The sequence below is a fragment of the Mizuhopecten yessoensis genome, unplaced genomic scaffold, assembly GCF_002113885.1.
Source record: "Mizuhopecten yessoensis strain PY_sf001 unplaced genomic scaffold, ASM211388v2 scaffold11101, whole genome shotgun sequence".
NCBI classification, from domain to species: Eukaryota; Metazoa; Mollusca; class Bivalvia; order Pectinida; family Pectinidae; genus Mizuhopecten; species Mizuhopecten yessoensis.
Genome location: NW_018408880.1, coordinates 1,530,221 through 1,537,117, shown reverse-complemented (window position 1 = coordinate 1,537,117; position 6,897 = coordinate 1,530,221). Strand labels below are relative to the sequence as shown.

The following is a 6,897-nucleotide window of genomic DNA, read 5'->3' as shown; positions in this document are numbered from 1 at the left end:
TCTCGGATGAAAATGCACTTGCAGAGACACAATTATGAAGAAAAATGCCATAAAATTGCAATTTTCTCCCGTTATATAGTTTTGGATGCAAATTTCCATCAGAAAATCGGATAGAGCTTTACTTGTTTCATATGTGTACCAAAAATCAGCTAATTCCATGTGGTGGAACGTTCTCATATCGCCGCCTGAATGTGGTTGTAAATTGAAAGAAAAGGGGAAATGAGTAACAACCTTGTCTGAAACCCTATTATATAGCTTATTATATACAAACTTTTATATTGAATATCAGAGCGGATATTTTCATGACAGTTTTATGATGTGTAACGACTAAATAAACAGTATCGATATAAAGATTTACACTGAGGACACCCTGATACATGAATACTGTTCTATCTCAAGTTGTCCTCTTCTGAATTTTCTGATCGTGTGGCCTTGTACATTTATCCGTATCTTCTTGTCTTTGTCTATACGTTTACGGAATCATTGACTCGACGCTAGCTATTCTTGTCTCACTTTCCTTGTTTTATTGTCCCATCTCCAAAGCGTTGTGGCTCTGTCAGGGTTGGGACCCTGACTTGTCTCACTTTCTTTGTGCCTGCCGACCACGCCACATCGAATAGATAGATTATCCATATGAAATACTTTATTTTGTTCTAAGTAATCAATCAATTCTGCGCTTCTTGGAGGTATTGAATGTGATTTATTATATTGTCTTGTTATTTTGTGTAATTAGTTGTTCGTTATTTATCACACATTTTCGCATAATTGTACCAAACTACTAAGTATTAGCTGTTTACAGCAATCATCGGTGGCTTGCTATTTTGTTACTTTATCGACGCTTCATAAACCAATCGTTATTGTTTCAAGATGGAGGGTAAATGTGTTGGAGAAGGGTGTCAAGTATACTTCAAGAAACGTAGTGGCAATAAGAACAGAAGTGCACGCAATGTAAATAGTCCACAATATAAATGGCTCCTAGATACGCTGGTGCAACAAGGATTGATGTCAGCAAAGGAACAAGCACTTATTTGCCAGAAGTGCTACATGAAGTATCTTCGGAACAAAAATCAGCCTGAACCTGAACCCGAGCAGAACCAGGAAATAGAGGAAGAAGACGACTCCCCGTCCCATATCCTGCCGTTGCTGACCCTTCATGATCTTTTGAATGGATCATCTTCACACAAAAAATGCTGTCTCTGTCTTGTTACCTTTGCAAGAAATGGAACAAAATCATCAGTCTTACCAAAACGTGCAAGACATCACCTGATCTATTCACACAAACTGTGGTGTCCCACCTCATCCCGCGTCTGCTCCATTCACCTTATTGGTAACGACTTAGATCCGTCTACAGAGGTTGTCCTTGATGGTAGAGGTTCCTTGGAATCTCAGTTACCATCAAAATCGTCCGAAATCATTAATGACCTCCTAGAGGTGTCGCACGTCCTTTCACAGAACCAGTCTGCGTTTACAATAAGCTTTTCTTCTCTTGATGACTCGGCATGCATGGCCTGGACAGGTTGGTCCAAAGATCAGTTCCTCGAAATCCACTCGCACTGTTCCCCATATCTTTCATCTGGTATATATACCAAGACTACACACGATGCTCTATTACTGTTCTGGGTAAAACTGAAAACCGACATTTCCTGGAGTCAGTGTTCTTCTCTTTTTGGAATTTCCAAGTCAAGTGTGTCCAAAACTTTCCACTCCATAGTACAGGCATTAGACACATCGATAGTCCCACAATTTCTAGGTCCGGATCACTTGACAAGAGAACAGTTGCTCGGGCACAATACTGTCTTTTCAGAAGCATTTTTTGGAGATAAAGCCACTGCCATATTAGATGGCACCTATATTTATATCCAGAAAAGCTCCGACCACAAGCTCCAGAGAATGTCCTACTGTGGCCAGAAGAAGAGAAACTATCTCAAATTCATGAGCATCGCCTTACCAGATGGCTACATTCTGGACACAGTAGGACCATTCACTTGCAGCGAAAATGATGCTACAATTACCAAAAAAGTCTTGGACAAGCTAGTTACTTGGTTACAACCAGACGACAACGTTGTCGTTGACCGAGGTTTTAGAGATGTCCTACCAGTTCTCGAAGCCTCTGGCCTCAATGCTAGCATGCCGTCATACCCGAAACCCGGTCAAAGTTAACATTCTGACGTCCAAGCAAATCTTGACAGAACTATCACCAAATCGAGGTGGATTGTGGAATCCTATCATGGTCGTCTGAAACACTGGACGTTCTTCCGAACGCAATTGGTGTCTAAAAGCTTTATCAATGTCATCGAGGCTTTGCTTCGAACTGTCACAGCCTGTCTGAATGTTATTAGAGGACCGATCTACCAGAGATCTCCAGAGAGAGATGCCAAAGATAGGCTAATGGCTGAACGTATGAAGGACCGTTTGACAACACCGAATGGTTTAGCTCAGAGAGTCAAGACAGATCCGGATCTATCTAGACGGGCAAGGTCCGAGTTTGTCAAGATGGATGCATCTTCCGTACTGTTTCCCCGTCTCGATCTTGATTACTTGAGAACCATTACGTGTGGAACGTATCAGATATCTCTGGCTCCTGGTTACATCGCCGAACATTTAAGTGATGACGGAGACTATGAGGTGTGGCTTTACCAGCACTCCCCAGACCTTCTCCGATGTCAAATACATTCTCGACACAAAAGCCAAACGAAATATAACGTTTGGATACGGTTCACCGTTTCACCCGATGTTGAGGCCCCAATAAAGGACTACTACTGCCAGTGCCCAGTTGGAGAGAGAACGATGGGAATGTGTGCGCACATCTCCAGTATCTTGTACTACCTTGGGTATTACAGGACGCTGGAAAACCCTCGACCATTACAACCACAGGTAAAGAAATTCCGACAAAACTTGAAATAGTTTTCCATGCGGCAACGGAGTGCATATGTCGAAAGTATGTTTGGGGCTCGATATGAAAGATCCCCGTTACCATGTGACTAACCAAACTTATAAATATAGGTATTATACAATCGCCCGTAGCTATGAACACTCCCGTAAATGCGAAAACCAACCAAAATCATAAGGAACACGTTTTGTTTGTTGTTCTGTCTATTTGTCAGCCAATGTCTTCAACCACGGGGACTTGTGAAGTAGCCATCTTGGATTTTTTTTATGAAAAAGTGTTTCTCTCACTTTTTTTCATATCTGTGTACATATTCTCAACATACCGAGCAAATACTCTCGTTTTTTTGTTAATTATCTAAAGAAAGTCGAAAATCGGCAATTCAACCATAGGCTAATTCAACCCAACATTTGAAAATGTTCCACCACTTACATTTTGATGATTTTTCCTCTCATCAATAGCATATTACGTACTGTTTAATAGGATAAAAATTGGTTTGCATCCAACGCCCATAAAAGGGTGTATTCTCTAAAAAACACAGTTTTTGTGTCTAAAATGTTATCATCGAAAATGGCATTTTTGAGATTGTTTCTTCCATAAAACAGCCAAATGGCGCGATGGAAACATGATTTTTTGTCACAATCATGCCATGAATGTATTCTTTACGGTGACCATCATTTGATTAGATTTTCATTAATATTTTACATAACATGCACATTTTATCAACACTTAGACAGCTTCTGAAAGGTACAACTTTGAGGAGCCATAAAAAACCAAGTGACCTAAATCTTTATACTTTATAGATTTGTGACCACAACGGCATGGGCAATGCACCACCAACATGAAATTTGAATCAGAGAAGGGGCCGTTTTGAAAACCGGCCCTTTCATGGGTGGGGTAGAACGCTTCAGTGTTTTCACGAGTGAGCAGGAAACCTGCATAGCTGTGATTTAAAAGAACAATGTAATGTAGTACTCCATGACAATTTCTAGACTACATGTAGATGTTTTATCGCAAGGTGACACGTACAAAGCCTTAGAATTTGCATTTCGAGAGTGGAACTTTTGTATTTCGGTGATAGCTAACCAAGAGTCACTCCATTGTCGAAGCGTTGAATTATTTTGAACGAGAAATATATAATGATACTCATTACTGGGTCTGTTACCGTGCGAAATAATAATGAATCGCTTGTTCGAATATTGGTATTATAAGTTTTCTCTGCTAAACATCAGAGTGAATGACTCTTGACTGTTTGTTCAACTGTTCTGTCTTTATTAATTAAAGGAAACTTCGCTCAACTCCATTTCCCTTCTGAGTAATGCTAGCCCACTGAATATACAGACTTTTCTGTCTCGATATTAACATGAATATCCCAAGGTTTCTGGAGAATTTTCAGAAATTAATATAGATCTGGGTCTGCATGTCAACTGTCTGGAAAAGTCCCAGCACAGAAAAGTGTGATTTATGGGCAATTAGTCTGCGCTCGGTTCATTTCATCAATAACCTCTTGACTGATATTTGTGTCACCTCTCGTATTATTAGTTGTGATCAATTATAGTCGCCTTGTCTATAAATTAACATTAATAACGTCATACACACGTACACATATATCCGTCCAACTGTCATCCACGTTTTGTTAAACATGACATGGATATTCTGTTGTTTGTAATTTTCGGAGGGCTTTTCTGTGATTTGACTATTGCTAAATCGATGTTTTAATATCGATGCAATACAAAATAAAACATTAAATATCAAAAACATATCAAGACATCGTGCCTATAGATCAGATCATAGAGGAAGCTGAAGGTGTTTATCATAGCCGTTGTCTGTCATACACGTGTCATGATTCAGAAATTTGTTACATCTCAATTATTTTTGAGATATCGCTTAAATAAATAGATACATCTCTTTCAGATATAACATGTAAATGTTAAGTTGGCTTACAATAACTCAGATCGTGCATTCTTTTAAGGTACGTGGTAAACTACTGCATATTTTATAATACGTGCATTATTTGTATTTAAGCCTAGTCGGATTTCTAATTTATTTCTTATAACACTGAAAAATAAATGTGTCGCAAAGCGTTTATTTAAAAGAATACAGAAAGAAAACAGTGGAGTTACAACATAAATTTTCAAAAACAATTCTTGGCAACATTGTAGTAAAATGAATTTCGTGGTTATAAACGGTGCAAATGTACCTCTTTTAATTTGTTAAATCTTAATATTGACAGTATTTTTTTTCATTTAAATTTATTTTTCTCTGGGGTACTATTTACTTAATTAAAACTTGACATGTATATCAGTATCGTGATCGTGTAGAGAGTGATTTATTTGGAAACGATGTATATATTTGAAGGATATTGCTTCCAAGAATTTATACACTTAATACTGTTAATACTGAAATAATTAAGTTAAATATATTATATAAAGAAGCAATTCCTGTACGAGCTGTCAGTGAGCAGCCAGTATGCTTGTTGTCCTTTTCTACAATACTATGATCACTAATCCCACAGAAACGACTAAAGGGACTTCCTTTAACTTACTGTTAATGTAGACATTTTCGAGATGTGGAAATTTTCGCATTGTTTGCATTGAATAGTTAACCCCGAGGAAATTCACACGCAAATATCTATTTATATATTAATGTATATATCCTATTTAGATAGAATATCTATTATTCTAAACTATTGCCAACGCGACAATTTTCTACACCGCAATGAGTTTAAAGGATCTCAACATAAATATTTCCACTAGCGAAAAAAATCCACTTTTACAGTTTAGTAACCCTTTTGGATATGGTTGTTAGCTTTACCAGTATGAGACACACACTGATCAGTATTTCGATATTATCACTTTTAGACGAATTTGTGTTTAGGTTTTGACAAGCTAGAATTTTCTTTGCAGATCCCGCAGCATCTATTAAGATTGAGTTGTCCTTTATTCAGAAAGAAAACGCCTTCAAATTGGAGGGAGACATTATAATGTCCGTGGATCAGTTTACAGACATCCACACGAACATGTAAGTTTTTTTCAATAAGCATTTACAATTACTTTTGGCCGCAGTGGCTAAGTGGTTAAGGCGCCTGTACGATCACTAGCCCTCCACCATTGTGAATTTGAAGCCTATTTGGAACAGTCGCCAGGTATTGTTGCCAGGTATTGTCGCCAGGTATTGGTCACAGGTCGGTTGCTCTTCATCCGGTTCTCCGGTTTGCCTCCACCACTCTAACCTGGCTCGTCATTAAATGACCATAGATGTTAATAGGCCGTAAAGCACAAACAAAACAAAACAAATTGCTTTGTATCCTCTAATTGCAATACACGGAAAACGTATGTTAAATATAACATATTACTAGTTTTTAGTCAGCTGACCACTATATATGTTCCAACTGTGAAAACACTTCCTTTGCTGTTCGAAGAACCTTACGAACTGGCTTTATTAAAGAGAAAGAACTAAATAAAGTATAAATGGTATATCAATATACCAATATACCAGTACAGATAGCATCATGTAATATAATGAACATTATCGTACAACAACAACCTTGTAACTTACAACCAAGTACATTCAATTTAGGCCTATCCCCTGCATGCATAATTCCAAATGTATGTATCCATGTACTATGAACCATTTGCAAGGAGCTGTACAACATTAGGATGTACTAAACACTATTCTAACACGATTAGTTTGCAACGCGTGTTTTGATTGAATACGGACCATGTTCTAATCTGCGATAGAATCATGATCAATCGTGTTAAGCTCCTCCCATCGCACTTAAGCCACGCCCCGTTTCTAACCAAAACAATATGGCGTCAAGCTCGCCTCATAGCGAAATCCCGCTGATACAGGCTAGTAGGCAACAGAACAGAAACGACCGATGAAATGCATTTGTTGAATGAATTAAAAAGTAAAAAGAACACATTCCTTGTTCTTACCTCCATTTATTACTGAAACGTTCGTTCCATCCGTGTGAAGGCATCTATTTAGATCCGAAATCAAATCAAACA

General features: G+C 38.1%; 1 protein-coding gene across 1 annotated transcript in view; it reads left to right on the top strand.

Annotated features, from left to right (window-relative positions):
- The window catches only part of LOC110465798 (zinc metalloproteinase nas-13-like), a 37,352-nt gene that overhangs the window by 2,346 nt on the left and 28,109 nt on the right, over window positions 1-6,897 (top strand). The window contains exon 2 of the mRNA XM_021521892.1: window positions 5,794-5,908. The gene's annotated coding sequence lies outside the window, so the exon portion shown is untranslated. The remainder of the gene's footprint in view (window positions 1-5,793; window positions 5,909-6,897) is intronic.